Source organism: Saimiri boliviensis, chromosome 12 (assembly GCF_048565385.1).
Source record: "Saimiri boliviensis isolate mSaiBol1 chromosome 12, mSaiBol1.pri, whole genome shotgun sequence".
NCBI lineage: Eukaryota > Metazoa > Chordata > Mammalia > Primates > Cebidae > Saimiri > Saimiri boliviensis.
In genome coordinates, this window is record NC_133460.1 from 26665197 (window position 1) to 26683628 (window position 18432).

General features: G+C 45.0%; 1 protein-coding gene across 5 annotated transcripts in view; it reads right to left on the reverse strand.

Annotated features, from left to right (window-relative positions):
* WDFY4 (WDFY family member 4) overlaps positions 1-10243 on the reverse strand; it is a 304899-nt gene extending 294656 nt beyond the window's left edge. For 3 of the 5 annotated variants that reach the window (XM_074382129.1, XM_074382127.1, XM_074382130.1), the window contains exon 1: positions 9931-10243. The gene's annotated coding sequence lies outside the window, so the exon portion shown is untranslated. Of the gene's footprint in view, positions 1-9424; positions 9847-9930 lie in introns of those variants that run through there. The other 2 variants (XM_074382128.1, XM_003929977.4) reach the window with 2 other exon arrangements.
* Between the last annotated feature and the right edge of the window lie 8189 nt (positions 10244-18432).

An 18432-nucleotide genomic window follows, 5' to 3' on the forward strand; every position in this document is an offset into this window, starting at 1 on the left:
GGGAGCCTCAAGGCTAAGGGTTCATTAACCTCGGACAATATGGGCACCCCTTGGCCAGCACTGCCTCCACAGACACCAGCATACTCAGTGTCAGTCACTTGTCCTGCAGGCAAAGCCACCAGGGCTACTGCTCTACATGGCGTGCTCTGTGTAGTGGGTCTCTGGATTATTAAATATACAAGGAGCAGGTCACCTGCTATCCACACCCTGGACTTCAAAGCTCAGGGGGAGCAGTGGGCCAGCAAGGAAGCAGATGCGGTGGGGCAGACATGGGGCAGGGCAGTGGTGGCTTGGGGCAAGAGGAGGCTTGTGGCCCAGCCTGGGGAGGGTGGGGAAGTCTGGGAGGGCTTCTTAGAGCACACTGTGCCAGTGGTGGATGCTGAAGAGTAAGGATGGACCCTGTAAATCAGTGGGCAGGCACCCTGGGCAGTGTGTGTCTGGCAAATGAACGGCACAGGTATCCAAAAAGAAGCAAGGACAGGGGCTCAAAGGTTGAGTGAGTGCCAGGCCGACGGACACAGACATGGTGCTTGCCTCACTGCCAGTCCTGGAAGTCACTGTGGAGCTCTCAGCAGAGTGACAGGAGCAGCTTGCAGCCACCCATCACTCGTGATTCTGCCACCAGGAGCTCACAGCCTCCCAGGAGAGAAGGCAGGAAAGGGATGCTCTAGTACAACTCTTGAAATAGCCCTGGGAGCCAGACTGCAGCCCTGAGGGAGCGGAGGGACGGAGCTGGTTACCGGAGGAGAAATGGGGGTGGAGGAGGCCAGGGGGTGGTAGAAGTGTCACAGAAGCAGGGGCTTTGGAGAGGGAGTCTGAGGGAAGTAGAAGTAAGCTACCCACCAGGCAGGTTAGAGAGAAGAGGAAGGAGAAGAAAAACCACAGGAGAAGCTGGCTCAACTAGACCTGGCTTTGTGCAACTATGGGGGATGTGAGCAGGAACAGGGCAGAAGACATGGGCAGGGACTCCAGCGGGACCGTCTCCAGACTGAGTGACCCCCATCCGATTCCTCACCCTCCAAACTCCCAGAGAAGGAAAATCGCAGGAGAACTTTGCAGGATCCTTTTAAACCTCTAAGGTCATGCGCTAAGGTAAGAAAGATTTTGACATATTTCCAGCTGGCTTGGTTTGCTCACACAGTCATTTCGTTTCACTTATTTCATTTCAAGTGTAATTTGATCAGAATAAACACACAAAAATCACAAGTGAGGCTTTGAAGCATACCTGGAAATATGCATGCCTGGCCCCTCAGGAATTAAGCATCTCTTAGTTCTTAGGGATCATCAGAGCATAAAAAAGTGAGGGCGCAAACGAGTCACCTACACAGTTACTCGTTTTCTTGGTTCCCTGTCCCCTCCTGTGCCAGGCCAACCTGCACCCAGAAGATTCTGCTTTTACGCTAAAGAGAAAAAGAGACACTTTCAGATGCAACTTGGCTCCTGATGCTTTTCACCTAAGTGGAGAGTAAGGAAATATACTGCTAGTCATTGGAAGTAGGGACTTCAGCCTCCAGGCTGAGTCTCTTTGCTTTTCTATGACTCAGTTTCCCCACCTGTAACATGAAGCATTTAGAATAGACATTCCTTAAGGATCTTTCTAGTGACAGTCTGCTGTTCAAATTCACCCCGGTTCACAAGCTTCAAATTTCTCCTTTGAGAGCTGAATATTTGTTTAACCAGAATGAGTCTCCCACAAGCTTGCAGACTCTGAATGTGCCAGGAATAATTTTCTTAATTATTCTACATGCTGAGGAGGTGGGAAGATGGCATCTGAATAGAACAAAAAGGGGTCAAGGGACCTGAGAATGCCACTTGCGTGGGTAACATGGATTCTCCAGGCCTGCCCTCTATGAAGCTGGTAGCCCAAGGTGGGCCTGACACACAACCCCTCTGGTTCCTCATCTGTCCTCTGGCCGTACCATGGCAAGACTTTCTCTCCCTGCGCAAACATCCTCTGTGGCTCCCATGTTCTCTGGGAACCTTCCCAAGCTTGTGGCCCTGATGATAGGACTCAATCCCTTCCTTGTCTAATTCCTCCCTGAACCCCCAGTGGGTTTAGGCCTAATCCGCTGATGACTCACATCCTAAACCCTCTGCCTCCACTCAGGCCACCTCCTCTGCCTGGAAAGCTCCTCCCTCAGTGCCGGGGTCCAAATCTTCCACCTTCCAGACGCAGCTCATGGCTGCTTCCCCAACACAAGAAGCAACCTTGCCCCTCTCCATTTCCAAACTGTTCCCACTACCAGGCTGTCCTGATATTAGAAGGCAGCCACCACCAGCAGGTGACAGCCCCTTTCAGTTTTCAAGGCTGCATCAAGATACGATCTCACTTAGTAATTACAGTGGGACAGTGAAGCAGAGAGCGAGTAGCTACATGTACAGGAGAAAAGGGAAGCTTGGCAGTGAAAGTTCTTGGCTGGCACAGCCAGGCAGGCCGCACAAAGGTCTGCCTGTGTAATACCCAAATCAGTCGTTTTCCCCAGTGGCATCTGCCTGTAACAACTGCGGCTCCCATCCCATTCCTCCTATTGTCATCATTATTCATGAATATGCTCTCCTTCTCACTCTTGTATTTCCTCACTTCTAAGTCTCTATTGATTATAAAATGCCACAGTGATTTAATTAAAGCACTTTGGGAGAGGAAATCACCACATTAAATACACACTTCAAAAATGAAATGATATAGACACTTGAAATTGTGTGAGGAAGGAAGTGTTTCGTGGAACAAAGGCAATCTTCCAGGGGGCCAATTGTGAGGGTCCTGCCCACTGGCAGAGGTGCAGACTTACCTGGGGACACTGCCCCTCCCTCCCGACACCATCACTCGGATAAGGTAAAGGTGTCCTGGCCCACAGGCCCATAGGTGTGTGAGGTTAAAAGGAAATACAACAACCTGTGTTCTGACAGCAGGGCAGTGCCCTGGGCTTTTCCTCCTTTGAACATCTGGACATTTGCCTCCCTGATCCTCCTGGCTCTTTTGCCCTCCACACTCATCGAAGGCTGAGACCACGTGGACCATACTGCAGGTTTGGGTGCCTGGGTGGGCTTAGGAGCCTGTGCCCCGAGTCTCACAGCACACATCCTGGGCTTCATCGCTCTTTTAATTGCCACCCTCCTCCCTCTCCTAAAGAATGGGCATTCTCAGTGCAGAGACACTGGGGACAAACAGCTGCAGAGGTGCTCAACACTGACACTGTTACAGCATCTGCCACCCTGCTGCCTTCTGCACGAAAGGCCAGTCTCCCTGGATTCTGTTCACTGTTGCTCGGTGGGTTCCTGGCAGCGTGTTTCAACATTGCTAATTGCCCACATGTTTTGGCCAGCCTCTACACAATTTCTTTATGTTTATATACCTTTATCTTTGACTATATCGCTCTAGTTTGTGCATATCCTTTTAAAAGCTGATATTGAGTGTTACTGAGAAATTATCGTATTATTACATGGAAAACACAAAAATCCACAAATATTTCTCTTTTTTTGCCTACCAATTTTCACATCCAAGGGATTACAGCAGCAGGTAGCCACTGTCATCATGCTGGCCACTGCAGGGAGGGCAAAGGGAGGAAGCAGACAGCCCCCGAACTCCAGCAGCCCACTACCCTGGGCACTGCCATGATGAAGCCAGACTGGGTGAGGGAGCAGCATGATCAGGCAGAGAGGCTGTGAATGTGGAGCTGGTGCCAGGGTTCAGGGCCAGAGTGGGAAGTAGGAGTGGTGCCCAATTCAGGCACCCAGCCAGTGGCACAGCCATGGCACCCACCCTGCCAAGGGTGCCAGGTTCCAGGGCCTTGGGAGGAGGCTGTGCATGAGTCACCCAGGGCAGTGTCTCAGGGTCTGCCACTCTAAGTCAGGGTGACCACCAAGCCTGTCACTTCCTATGTCCAGACTGGGGCCTCAGTCCAGCTTTGCCCCAATGGCCCCGGAGCACCTTGGCAACAGGGGGAGCTCCTGGTGATGCTGCCCCTGTCCCATATCCTGGCCTAGGCCCAGTGAGGATCAGGAACCCCTGCCTCAGGCTGTGAGGTGGGGAGGGGGCTGAGGGCCCCTTGGCATGAACAGCTGGGGTGCCATGGAAGGCAGCAGGAGTCAGACAGGTTCCTGGGTGGAAGAGGACTGGTCCCCAGTAAGGTCCCACCTTCAGGCCAGGGACGGCCTGAAGGCTGGGGGCTAGGCTACTACCTACAGACCAGAGTGGGGACTTGCGGTGCCTTTTTCAGACTATCCATGGCCACCCATGGCCTAATCGGCTCACACTTCCTCCCTCTGAGGTCTATAAAAATCCTGGGCTCAGCCAGAGCAGGGCAGAGGATGGAAAGACAACTGGATGACCAGCTTCAGGGAGGAGGGTCCCTCTCTGCTGAGAGCTGGGAAAATAACAGGAGGACCAGCTGTAGAGAGGAGCTACCTTCTCCAGGGCCTCCTCTCTACTGAGAGCTGCAGACATGGGGACAACCAGCTGCAGAGAGGAGCTACCCTCTCTGCTGAGAGCAGAGCACTCAACGGGACAACCTACCTATAGAGAGAAGCTACCCACTGCAGGTCTCCTCCAAGCTGTTCTAACACTTAGGGACAACCTGCCTACAGAGAGAAGCTACCCACTGAGCTCTTCCAACACTTAGTAAAGCCCCTCTTCATCTTGCTCGTCCTACACTTGTCTGCATCCCTCATTCTTCCTGGATCCAGGACCAGAACTTGGGCAAAGGCACCACTGGCCAGAGGTTTCTGGCCAGAAAAAGCAACACCTCGAAGATACCGTAACACAATTATATTTTGCTTGTAATTGATACAAAAATGACTTAACTGTATTAATCATCTATCATATCATAAACATGTTCTCTGTTGCCCTTTCCCCTAAAGTGTCAGACTTAATGACCATGGAGCATCCTTTTAATGGATCACCCTCTAATAGTTGACTCTCACTCCCTAATAACTGGATGCTCAGATTATCTCCATTGCTGTCATGGGCAATGCTGAGGGGAAGGATCCCTGTTGCAGTGATTTTGTTTCCTATGAATTCTCAAAAGAATTTAATCATTCGGCCAAAAGGAAAGAAACACTGTCATACTCCTGCCAAACATGCTCTATTCCTCTTCTTCAGTCTTTCAGTGGTAATGTGGTCTAATGCAAGTGCACAGGCTTTAAAATCAGGCAGAACTAGGATCAAATCCCAGCTTAGCTACTCACTATCTGAGGGCAAAGGACCTTACATCTCTGAGTCTCCATTTTCTCATCTGTAAAATGGGAATAATGAAACTTATCTCATCTTGAGAATTAAGTGAGTTTGCAAGTATAAGTGCGTGGTTTATTTAGGTAATGAATCCATTATTCTTAGCTTGTATACTCTCTTTCTCCTTGGAATTATTTTCTTCAAATGGCTTTTGACTTCTCCAGCTTCTCATCCATCTTAAACCGTGTTCCCATGAAAGCCTCTGGCCATAGAACAAGAAGTATCATCCCTCTAAAGGCTGCTGTCCAATAGAAATTTTTAGAAATAGAAAGCCAGGCACAATTACAGCCACATGTTTACTTTCAAATTTCCTGGTAGACACATTGTTAAAAATAAAAATAAATATGTTAAATTAATGTTTAAAGTAAGTTTCATTTAACCCAATATATCCAAAATATTTTCACCATGTAAGCATTATTTTTAAGTACTGAGATGTTTTATAATTCTTTGTTGTTAGTTTGTAATATCTTTGAAATCTGCTGTGCCTTTCATACTTACAGTGTGTCTCAACTATGGCTAGTGGCTTCTGTATTGGATAACACTTCAAGTATGGCTAGTGGCTTCCGTGTTGGATAACAAAGTTTAGACTTTGATATTTAAGCTTTTAAGGAGTGCAGATGCCTGAAAGGGGACTGTCAGCCAAGGGTTTAGGAGACATCATCTGTCTGCATTTTGATGGCTTATAGCACTTGAAGGGAGACTACAAATACAAGGTCCTAACTGTAAATAAAATGGATAGCAGTTCTAAGGTGTGGCTCTAGGAACTTTGAGAAGCTAATTTTCCCCCTTACCCTCCTGCATAAGATACCTTCCTTCTTTCTCTCAGTTGGCCAAGCTGCCTTGCTTCTCTATTATGAAGGTCACTGGGGTGGGGGTGGAGAGTGCCAAGTCTTCATTCCCCCACCTGTTGTCTAACAGGCAGCTCCACCTTTATATGACCAAACTCATATTTCTGAATCACCATCACCTTCCAAATCTGCTTCTACTGCCCTCAAGCCAGCTCAGTAGATGACAATCTCACTCTTCCTGTTGCTCTGGAGTCATCTTTAGCTTCTCTCTTTCTCCCATGCTCTATACCTAAAATGTCATCAAATCCTACCCTCAAAAAATTATCTAGAGTCTGACAACTCTGACCACCTCTCATTATCTCTACTATTATCACTCTGGGGCAAGCCACCACTACACCTAGCCTGGGTTATTGCAAAAGTCTCTGAACTGGTAGTCTTATTTCTTCCTTTGGTCTCCTATTATCTTCACATGACAGCCAATATGATTCTTGTTCAAAATGCAAGCATGTATCAACAAAAATCCAAAAATATATTTTAATGACAGTTGACACAATATAAAAATAAAAACCACTTAGGGATATATCTAAGCAAAATATGCACTACTGTTACAAAAGAAATAATAACAACATATTTAAATACTTTAGAGAAGACCTAAATAAATGGAGAGACAGATCACCTTGATTAATTGGAAAAGTTGCTTTCACAAAGATGTCACTTTTCTCCAAATTATGTTTCCAGTCAAATCTGAACATAGTGTCTTTCTGTTGAAAGTCAACTATGAAATTTATATGAAGGAGTAAAATACCAAGAATTGTCAAGACAGAATGGAAAAAGAAAAGAATAGGGAGACTCTTTCCAGTTATTGAAATTTATTATAAACCTGTGGTTAACATTATTGTCTAGCACTGGCAAAGGGTTAAGCAAATTGACAGAATAGAGAACAGGAAAGACCCCTATGCACATGACATCAATTCACAACAGAGCTACCATGGATCAATGACTAAGGAATGACCTATTAGGCCAGGTGCGGTGGCTCACACCTGTAACCCCAGCACTTTTGGAGGCCTAGGTGGGTGGATCACTTGAGGTCAGGAGTTCAATACCAGCCTGGCCAGCATGGTGAAACCTCATCTCTACTAAAAAATACAAAAATTAGCCAGGATTGGTGGTGTGTGCCTATAATCCCAGCTACTAGAGAGACTGGCGCAGGAGAATTGCTTGAACCTGGGAGGCGGAGGATGCAGCAAGCTGAGATCATGTCATTGCACTCCAGCCTGGGCAACAGAGCGAGACTCAGTCTCAAAAAAAAAAGAATGACCTATTAAATAAATGGAGCCAAGATTTTTGGTTATTCATGTGGGAAAAGCAAAATAAAATAAAATTTCTTCCTCCCTCACACTATACAGTAAAGCCATTTCCAAGCAGACTAGAGACTTAAGTGTAAAAAGTTAACATTATAAAACTTTTTGAAAATAATTTCACAATGTTATCATGGAAAATTTCTTAGATAACACATAACAAGTATAAATCATAAAGCAACAGATGGATAAAATTGTTTGAAACTAAGAAATTCAGTCATTAGCAGAAACCACAAGGAACATAAGGACACAAGGCACCAACCAAAGAAAAATATTTGTGATACATATGAATGACAAAAAGTAGAACCCAGAATATGTATTGGATTACGGCAAATCAATAGGATAAAAAAGACAGATAACCCCATGGAGATGTGGACAAAATATTTGAACAGGAAAAGAACCCCAAATGACCAATAAACATATGAAAAAGATGCCCAACCTTAGTAATTTGGGCAATGCAAATTAAAAACATGCTAAGATAGCTTTTCATTTCTAACAGATTGGCAGAAATACCGTATCTGACAATAATAAATGTTGGTGAAGATGTGGAGCAACATAAACTTTGGTACATTGCTGAGAGACTGAGGGGTGGGTAAAATGGGGCAAAACCTTTGGAAAACAATGTGGTGACACCCAGTAAGGCTGAAGATATGTATAACCTGTGACCCACCAATTCTATTTCTAGAGTATATACCCTAGAGAAATTCTTGCACACGTGCCCCAGGATGCATGCACAAAAATAGTTCTAGCAGCACTGTTATAATAGAAAAAAAAAACAACTCTTGAAATATCTCAAGTGCCCATCAGCAGCATCTCAGAAAAACATATTGAGCTATATTCATCTAATAGAATACTATACTGCAGAAAATTATCTACAGGTACATGCCACAATATAAGGAATTTCAGAAACATGCCTTTGAACCAATTAGGCAAATCTTAAAAGAATATTTAATTCCATGTTTACAAGAGTTCAAAAACTTGCAATCATATATATATATATATATATATGAATTTAAATATGAAATGTAAAACTAGGGGGAAAAAGGCAAAGGAACAACAAAACCAAAATTCTGCACAGTAGCTGCTTCTGAAGAGGGAGGGAGAAATATGGGCATGAAGAGGACTTGGAAGATGAAGCTGATCTTAAAAAAAAAAAAAAAACTAAGGTGTCAGCACACAGGGTTTATGCTATTTTTTTTATTACTTCTATGATATTATGCTTTTTCTAAATTTTCTTTTCTTGTCTTGTCTTTTTTTAGAGATGGAGTTTTGCCGTCCTGTCCAGGCTGGTCTTGAACTCGTGACTGCAGAACTCCACCTGCCCCGACCTCCCAAAGTGCTGGGATTACAGGCGTGAGGCACTGCACCTGGCTGAAATTTTCTTTTCTTTCAATATTAAAAATCTTCCCAAGTTCACAGAATAGCCCAGGTGCTCAGGATGGACAGACAGAAAGGGCCTCTCTGACCTGACCCTGTTCTTCTCTACCTCTCTGGCCAGAGCCCTCAGGCATGCCCCTCACCCCACTGTGCCACACGGACTTCCACCAGGTCTCCTCCTCCAGACCCTTGTCAAGAACACTTCTCAGAAACCCGCAGGGCTCAGCATTCCTCCTTCAGGTCCTCTCTCAGAAGACTGGAGCCATCCCCACCCTCCCAAGACCCCGACGCTACCTGCCACTCTCCCACCCACTGAGCACCGCAAACCCCTGTCCACTTTGACCAGAGACTGGTAGGGCATGACCTCTCAATACCTATTTGTTAAATAATTAAATGAATGACTGTACAGAAATTCATATTAAAATTAGTGTGCTCCGTGGAAAGCGTAATACATAGAAACCTTAGTTATCAGATCAGCTCCCTCTCACACCATACAGAAAACGGAAACACTAATTTAAATCGGTTTAGTGTTCTAGAAGTTTCACTTCAGGGGAAGAGAAGAATCAGTCCTTACTGAGCCAGGTGGCCCTGCTTAGGCAGAAAATGCTGGCGTTTCAATGGTTCGCTGTAATAATTCAGATGAGGGAAGTGAGACCAGGGAGGCACCTACTTACCAGAACCCAGTGAGTGGCGGCAGGGCTGGGACAGACCAGCTCCCTCCGTAGCCCCGTTGGAAATGGCCCCGCACTCTGCACTCCTCAGAGGCCTCGCGGGGTTGAAGGGTGAGCCTCACTCTCAACCCACTCTCTCCGCCCCCTTGACAAGTAGCACAGTCCGTGTCAGCCCTTCCCAGGGTTTCCTTCGCAGCAGCACCGCGAGAAAGGCCAGCAGTGGAGTGCTGCTGGAGCCCAGCCTGACTCCCAAACCCCAGCCTTGACACACGCCCCGGCAGACCCAGGCCTGGAGCGGCGCTGACCACGTGGGCCGCCCAAGCCAGACACACTTCCTGCTCCCCAGCTCACCTCCTCTCCCACATCCACAAACCTGAACCAGGCACTGGGTCACATGTGGCCCCATGCTCAGCCTCCCCGGAGGCAGCCAGCAGGCCCCACGCTGACAGGCGGGGCCCACAGGCCCACCTCCCTGCGTGCCTGGCTGGGCCAAGAGCAAGGTGGCCTACCTGGAGGGGTGGCCGTCAGCGCCTGCACACATGAGATGGTATGGGCCCCCTCATCCCCAGCCGCAGCCCCTCAGGCACCGGGGAAGAGGACCCGGCCCCGCATTGTCAGTCTTCCGCGCTGTTTCACTCTGAATCACTCGCGTTGGGTCTATGCTCATTTCCTGGAGAAAGCAGAAGTGGAGAGCCGGCAGATGCCCGACTGTGCTCGCTCTCCAGCCGACCACGGAGCTGCTGAGTTCTGGTGGGTGACTTGGGTCCTGTAGCAGGGCGGGTTGGGGCTGCGCACTCTGTGGTCAAGCGGTGCTGGGTGGGGCCAAGGACAAAATGGAAAGTACAGCCCAGCGTGAGAAGAGTAGGTCTGTGTCCCCTCTTCACTAGCCATGTGACCACTGGTGCACACCTCTCCCCTCTGGGCCTCTGACGGAAAGCAAACAATGATGGTGTTTAGGCGGATCTAATTAGAGGTACGGTACGTTTAAAGTACACCCCTGGGCATGGCACGGGCTCTGCAGCTCTGCCCCACCAAGCTCCGAGTCGCCCACTTGGATTTCTTCCTCCCCATCCTCAGATAGAACCCGAGCCACCAATCAGGGGAGTCCTCCTGCAGGCCAGCACTGAGGCAAGGATGAGAGGACACCTAAAACCAGAGAAGGAAGCATCTGAAACTCGGGCTACAAATTCTCATTCCTCCTGGTATATTAACTAGGCTGAACTATTCCATGTCACCTATCCAAAACATCATCCACGCAGGACCAACAAGCATGTCCATTCACACACAGCCCTGTTTGTGCTCTATAAAAGGAGAATTTGGCCACAGAGCAAGGGCACTTGTTAACATGAACGCCTGATCCTTGACTCTCAGGCCAGCCCATGGCCTGACTCTAGCTCACAAAACCAGTGGACCATGTATGACTCAGTGTAACTGAGAGGCCGCAGCAACATCATCTGTGATGAGATGGAGTGAGGCCCCAAGATTGGATTAAAGAGGAAAATAACATTTGTCGAGAGAGATCCAAGATGGCTGAACACTAGCAGCTCAGGATTGTAGCTCCCAGTGAAAACACAAAGAACGAGAGGACGCCACACTTTCACATGAATTCTTGTTGCTCACGCACCAGGAGACTCCCAGCAGAGGAGCCCCACGGGTCGCCAGCGCGACTCTTGTGACCGGCGAGGCGGTTTTGCCGTCGCCTCAGAGCGTTGGTTCTTGGTGCAGAGTCAGAAAAGCACCATCAATCTTAACGCCACTGATTTGGTCGGGGCAGTGGGTTGCTCAGATTTCGGCGCTGAGAATCAGTAAGTTGGACGTCCACTCAGAAACCCAATTACAAAGACGGTAATTATAAAGACCACAGATGGCTAAATCTACAACGAAGGGAAGAAAACAGTCAAAAAAGGCTGAAAATACCCAAGATCAGAACGCCTCTTCCTCAGCAGGGGATCCCAGTTCCTCATCAGCAACGAAACAAGGCTTGATGGAGAACGAGTGTGTTCCAATTACAGAAGCAGGCTTCAAAATGTGGATAATAAGAAACTTCTGTGAATTAAAAGAACTTGTTCTAACACAATCCAAAGAAACTAAGAACTGAAAAAAGGTTTGACGAAACATCAACAAGAATACGAAATTTAGAGAGGAAAATAAGTGAATTGATGGAGCTGAAAAACACAATACGAGAACTACATGAAGTATGCACAAGTTTTAACAGCCGAATTGATCAAGCAGAAGAAAGGATATCAGAGGTCGAAGACCAACTCAATGAAATAAAACTAGAAGACAAGATTAGAGAAAAAAGGACAAAAAGGAACGAGCAAAGTCTCCAAGAAATATGGGACTATGTGAAAAGACCTAATCTACGCTCGATAGGTGTACCTGAATGTGACGAAGAGAATGAATCCAAGCTGGAAAATACGCTTCAGGATATTATTCAGGAAAATTTTCCCAACTTAGTAAGGCAGGATAATATTCAACTCCAGGTAATACAGAGAACACCACAAAGATATTCCTCAAGAAGAGCAACTCCAAGGCACATAATCGTCAGATTCACCAGGGTTGAAATGAAGGAGAAAATACTAAGGGCAGCCAGAGAGAAAGGTCAGGTCACCCACAAAGGGAAGCCTATCAGACTTACAGCAGATCTCTCAGCAGAAACCCTACAAGCCAGAAGAGAGTGGGGACCAATATTCAACATCCTTAAAGAAAAGAACTTTCAACCAAGAATTTCACATCCAGCCAAACTAAGCTTCATAAGTGAAGGAGAAATAAAGTTTTTTGTGAACAAGCAAGCACTCAGAGAATTCATCACCACCAGGCCTGCTTTACAAGAGCTTCTGAAAGAACCACTACACATAGAAAGGAACAAACAGTATCGGCCTTTCTAAAAAATACCAAAAAGTAAATAACATCAATATAATGAAGAATTTACATCAACTAATGGGCAAAATAGCCAGCTAATATTAAATGGCAGTATTAAACTCACATATATCATTATTAATTCTAAGTTCAAATTGACTAAATTCCCCAATTCAAAGGCAGACAGGCAATTTTGACAAAAAACTAAAACCCATCGGTATGCTGCATCCAGACCCATCTCGCATTCAAGGATACACAAAAACTCAAAACAAAGGATGGAGAAAGATTTACCAACCAACCAGAGATCAAAAATAAATAAATAAAAAGCAGAAGTTACAATTTTTGCCTCTGATAAAATAGTCTTTAAAGCAACAAAGATCAAAAGAAGCAAAGAAGGACATTATATAATGATAAAAGAATCAACACTGGCCGGGCGCGGTGGCTCAAGCCTGTAATCCCAGCACTTTGGGAGGCCGAGGCGGGTGGATCGCGAGGTCAAGGGATCGAGACCATCCTGGTCGGCATGGTGAAGCCCCGTCTCTACCAAAGATACAGGAGATTGGCTGGGCATGGTGGTGCGTGCCTGTGGTCCCGGCTGCTCAGGATGCTGAGGGAGGAGAATTGCCTGGGCCCGGGAGGCAGAGGTTGCAGTGAGCCGAGATCGCGCCATTGCACTCCAGCCTGGGTAACAAGAGTGAAACTCTGTCTCAAAAAAAAAAAAAAAAAAAAAAAAAAAAGGAATCAACACAACAACAAAACAACAAGAAGAGTTAAAGATCCTAAATAAATACGCACGCACCCAATACAGGAATACCCAGACATACAAGACTTAGAAAGAGACTTAGACTCCCACACAATAATAGTGGGAGACTTCAACATTAATATTAGACAGATCAATGCGACAGAAAATTAACAATGATATCCAGGACTTGAACTCAGATCTGGAACAAGTAAACGTAATTAACATTTATAGAACTCTCCACTTTACACAAAATATACACTCTTATCAGTACCACATCATATCAACTTAGAAGTTTAAACAAAATGTTGGTTGGCTCCTTGTTTGTTATTCTCTTCTCTCATTTTCTTTCATATCTCCATTATTCAGGACAATTATAGGCATACCCATATTTAGACTGCATTCTAGCCCGGGCAACAAAGCAATACCCCCATTCTCTCTCCCTCTTCCTCTTCTTTATTCTTTTTATTAATATTCTTTTTTTCTTTCAAAAAAAAAAAAAGGAAAATAACATTTGTCATAAAACCTCAACCTCCACCAATACAAACTTGTCAGTACCCAGCAGCCAAAATAGGAGATCTGTCCAGCTTAAGATATGGGCCATAAGCTCATATTGACCCCATGTCTGTCCCCAGGAGGAGTCAGATGTACCAACATCCCTGCTTGAGTTTTCTTCTTTCACGTCACTGTCTGTGGGTAGAGAAGAGACAGACGCCAGGAGGGTACAGCACAGTAGGACATTATGACTGCCCTGAGAGGAACAATGAATGGGTGCATGTGGCAGCCTAAGCATCACCTTTCCAGAACAGAATGGGCACAAATTTGTTTTAAAGTAACAAATTAGAATCCATGGTGAGACTTTCCAAGATCCATCATGCTATATATAGTGTATACCATTGTGAGGGAAAACAATGTTCATTTTCTTGGCAGCTGATCCAAATTATCCATAGGGAGAGTTGACGAAAGACCTTAGGCTAGTAGGGGTTGGACTCTTGGACCGGGGATGAGCTTGCACCTAGGATGGAGTTGCACTGAACATGACAGAAAGTGTGAAAGGAGAAATTGCGGCCAGTCATGGTGGCTCACACCTGTAATCCCAGCACTTTGGCAGGCTGAAGCAGGCAGATCACTTGAAATCAGGAGTTCAAGATCAGCCAGGCCAACATGGTGAAACCCTGTCTCTACTAAAAATATAAAGAATCAGTGGGGGCATGGTGGCGCATGCCTGCAGTTACAGCTACCTAGGAGGCTAAGGCAGAAGAATCGCTTGAACCCAGGAGACAGAGATTTAAGTGAGCTGAGATCATGCCACTGCACTCCAGCCTGGGTGACAAGAATGAAACTCTGTAAAAGAAAGAAAGAGAGAGAGAGAGAGAGAGAGAGAGAGAGAGAGAGAGAAAGAGAGAGAAGAAAGAGAGAGAAAGAAAGAGAAAGAAAGAAAGAAGAAGAAGGAAGGAAGGAAAGAGAGAGAGAGAAAGGAAGGATAAATTAAAAGAAGATGTGCAGTGCAAGCCCGGAGAAAGAGAAAAAGCTTAGAGAATTTGGGGTGAAGTGTTTGTTGTATATGATGAAAACCCCTCCCTCATTGTCACGTATGAAATCATAAATAAAATCTACAGCGAGATATTGCCTGAAATCAGAGGCCTATGATAAGAGCAGCTTAGACACAGGACCTTCCACAGAGGCAGTAAGGGTGGCCAGCATGGGACAGGCCAGGACTCCATGCCTGTGAGTGCCCTAAGGAAGTGTGGAGAGTCTGTCGTAAAGGGATCTCACAAAGTCCACTGGAGCGCTTACATGCACCCAGGTCTCCTGCCTTCTGCTCACCTCAGCACCATGCCGGGTGGCTAGCAGCAGTCAGGTAAAGAGCACTAAATTCAGAGCTAGAAAATCAGGGTTGAAATTCTCACTATCCTACTGAGACGACTGACATCTTTAAGTTTGTTTTTTATTTGCAGAACGGGTGAACACCTTGTTATAAAGAACAAATCAAATAATATTTACCAGAGGGTTTTTAAATACTGAAAAGGGCTGGGCAAATGTAAGCTATTGTTAGTGAGCGAGTTGCCCAAGCTAAGGCACTGAATCCACCAGGGCAACTATGAACTGCTCATGTAAATGTGTATTTTTGTTGAAGGGCAATGTAAGAGTCTCTGATTTTAAAACAATTGCCCCAAAATGGCAGTTTTACTTCTGCATCTAGTTATGATGGTGTAACTGGTATAGGACATACCCTCCCACTGAAAACAACTATAAAATAGTTCAAATACATGAGACAACTGTTTTCAGGCATTTAATAGCAAGACTCTGATACTTGAGATAAGGAAAACACACAAGGTGAGCCCCACAATTACCCTGTAGTTTTTCCTAGGGATGCTTTTTCTGCTATGTTGCAGGCAGATGGAGCCCCAGAGGCAATAGTCTCCCTGAACTAAAAAGGTTTAAGTCAGATTTCCAAACTGCTGAAGGGGCTGGAGTGTTCAGGGCAGGTTCCTGAGGAGAGTTTGCTTTGTGGGAACTCACTGTGTGTGCCCTTGGCCAAGGACTCCTATGTGTGCACAGTGTGAGACTTCAAGAGACCCAGCAGAGATCACCTGACACAAGGCTGAGCACTGAAGGAGGTAACAGAGAATGGGCAGTGCTGCGAATGTTGCAGTTGCATCCCTTGGAGAGTGGAGAGACCTCACTGAGCATTGTGGGACTTTGCACCTCAGAGCCCTCGCCCCATCAGCTATTTAAGGCTAATGTTTTATCAGAAGCAATGGATGCCATAAGGCAATGGAAACACATCTTTAACATGCTAAAAGAAATGTCAGATATAGGTGAAAGGGAGGAAGGCAGCAAATCACACTGCCATGTGTGTACCTATGCAACAATCTTGCATGTTCTTCACACGTACCCCAAAACATAAAATGCAATAAAAAAATCATTAAAAAAAAGAAAAGAATAAAAATTGTTAACCAATAATTCAACAGCCAATGAATGTCTTTGTAAAAATGAGAATAAAAGACATTCATTTTAGGTCAATAAAAGCTGAGATCGTTCATCTCCAGCATACTTGAACTATAAGACATTATAAAGGCAGTGTTTGAAGCTGAAGGGAAAAAATGTCAGATGGAAACTTGGATCTATAGGAAGGAAAGAAAAACACTATTGGCAGCAAATATGTGCGTAAATAGAAACAAAATATGTACTTTTCATTTTTAGCTTCTTAAAGACTATGACTATTTAAAATGAAAATTGCACTGCTGTACTTTGGAGTTGATAGCATATGTGGATAGAATGTATTTGACAACTACAACACCCAAGACTGAGAAATCAATGGAAGCATATTGTTGCAATCTCACTTTTTACATAAAATTGTATATTATTTACTCTAAGTAAATTGTGATAAGGATATGTATTTTCTTCATAGCTTTGTGATAAAGATGTCAGAAAGTCAAAGTTTAGATCCAATCAACAAACCCACACTGAGCATTTCCTCTATGCCAGGTCTCAGGGAGGCCCTAAAGAAGCAGTGATGGACAGGGCAGAGCTGCTGTGAAGGTTAACTCCTTGCTGCAGAGCAGTCTACAGCAGTCATTCGAGTTGGCAAGCGATTCTTCCTCATATAGCAATTCAGGAATATTGCTCCGTTGTCCCGTAGAGCCTTGTCTTCTGCTTCCAGTCTGTAAAAGAGGAAAGGGAGTGAACAAGCAAGACATACCTCTGCCCATGAAGCCCCAGCCTCTGAGTGCTCTGCTCTCATGCCATTGTAACCACATGGCCATATCAAGCTGCAAGGAAGGCTGGGAAGTGTAGACAAGCCATGGGCCAGCCTCGGTCCTGTTACTTGAGAGAATGCATTTTGGTAGGCTGCTGATCTCTACTATGATCTCTTCAGAGCACTTACCATCATTTATCAGGGCAATATACCAAAAAGTTAATAATTTTAAAGTAAATATTTTTCTGATTTTTAAAATAAAACATGTTAATTTTAAATAGTATGTAAAAGTAAACAAAAAAAAAGAGAGAGAGAGAGAATAAAATAAAACTCACTAATGCCCGTAATACCCGAATGCTGAGAAATAGCATTTCAGCCTTTTTTTCCATGTATACATACTTTTTACTAAAGTATATTTCTTTAGTCTTATTTTTTGTTCTTAATAAACTGGAATCATCCATATATTCCCCTTTATAACTTGTTGGGTTTTTCTTTCACTTAATTTATCACAAGTACTTCCCCGTTTCATTATTACAATGTATTTTCTACACTATCTTGGGAACAAGAAATAAGACTATTTACACAGCAACAGGACATGTTTAACAAACCTGGAGAGAAAGGAGCTTCCTGGGTGCTGGTTGCATTTCCATATTCCCCAAGAGGATCATAATTAACTCCAGAAAAAAGAGAGAGAATCCCACCATCAGATTGTACTTCAGGGAGATACGATCACTGGTGTGAATGGAAGATAACCCCACAGGACACCTGGAACCTGCAGGAGAAATAGTCGATACTGCTGATGATATTCCATGAGACTTGGAGACAGGAGGGAGGGTTGGAAAACTACAAATGAACAAATTCTGTCATAATTTTCAAAGCTGGCCTGAAGATCCAACTCCATATTAGCAGAGTTAACATAAAACTCAAAAGGAGCCCACTGAGAAGATGAAGACCATGAGGATCACTGGGTGAACAATCAGCAAATCCTAATGTTTTGCCGAATCAACCCATTTTAGTCGGCATTGGGTATTGCCAGGACCAAATCCTAAACTGGGTTTTGGAGGCACAAATAATAGATAAGACTTTTTTCCCAAGGAGATTTCAAGCTAAGAACAAGTCCTTTAGGCTAAGCACATGTATCTTTGGTGTATGAGATCAAGAGTGCTGGCATCACTTTGGGTATGAGCTCCAATAAGGTGTTTGATAGCATCTCTCATAACTTATGCATCCATGTATTCCTCTACCATCTTCCTCTACCATCTGCCCACCACCATATGCCCCGTACTACAAAAGATGCCTAGTGTGGCAAGATCCAGTCTGTCTTTGGGGGAGTTCATAGACACCACACACACCATATAGGTCTCAGCCACCAATGTACAGCCTTACACCTGTCATGCCAAAATGGTTTAATTTGGGGGAAGTAGGAATAAAGAGCTGAAGCTTCAATTTAACTCTGAGTGCTTTGTTCCTTCACATCAGTTATGCAGCATTGGCAGAAATGAGGTTCTATCTACAGAGTCTCCACTCTGAGGAAGGTCTTGTGGGACCAGAGTGAGGGTGTCAGTGAGCAGCAGGCTTGGAAGGGGAAGGTTAATGGTAGTATGGAAGGTAAGGGAATATTTTGAAGAGATTTGTGGGAAACAAAAGCCTTTTCAACAAGTGATGCTGAAACAACATGGTTATCCATAATGAAAATAAATCAAGGCACTT